Genomic DNA, 721 nt, shown 5'->3' with positions numbered 1-721 from the left:
GAGAGGGGGGGGGGGGGGAGGAACAGAGAAGTCATAGTATGTAGTAGGAAGAGAGAGGAGAGAGAGAGAGAAAGGGAGAGAGAAGAGAGAAAGAGCAACTAACAGGAATGGGAGGTGAAAGAGGGGAACTAGAGGGAGCAGAGGGATACATACATACCTATATGAGGGCTGCTGGTTCTGCCATCCGCATTTGCATACCTATACCTTCCCAAACCCCTCGACCTTTACCCCTATATGGTGACGAGATAATGCCCATTGTTTCGAGCATCCTACGCATCCTTGGTCCAGAACGTGATACCTAGAAGCCATCCTCGAATGCTTGCGTCGCAATACGATAGGTTCAAATGGTACCTAAATACCCGCCTAAATACGGCTGCATCTGAATCCTCCAACAGGCTTCCGCTTCGTTCCGATTCAAGGACTACCGGATACCTGGCCTGATGATGATCGGCATTCAGGTGCAAATTGGGCACATGCGGCCATGAATGTCATCTGTGATTTCCGACCTTCCTGAACACTTGGTCATGCTCGTTAAAGCAGTCTCATTAGATGGAATTTTCATCAATTATCAAATTGGAAATAATGAGCGGAAATAAATTGCTATTAATTTATTAATAATAAAAATGAAATATTAATTTATTAATAATGAAAAATATAAATCGCAATTTTATTTTAAAAATTAATATAAAAGATAACATTTTTGTTGCGTATTTAATACATA

This window comes from Atta colombica, unplaced genomic scaffold (assembly GCF_001594045.1).
Source record: "Atta colombica isolate Treedump-2 unplaced genomic scaffold, Acol1.0 scaffold33, whole genome shotgun sequence".
Taxonomy (NCBI): domain Eukaryota; kingdom Metazoa; phylum Arthropoda; class Insecta; order Hymenoptera; family Formicidae; genus Atta; species Atta colombica.
The sequence above is the reverse complement of the archived record's forward strand: the minus strand, read 5'-3'. Positions refer to the sequence as shown.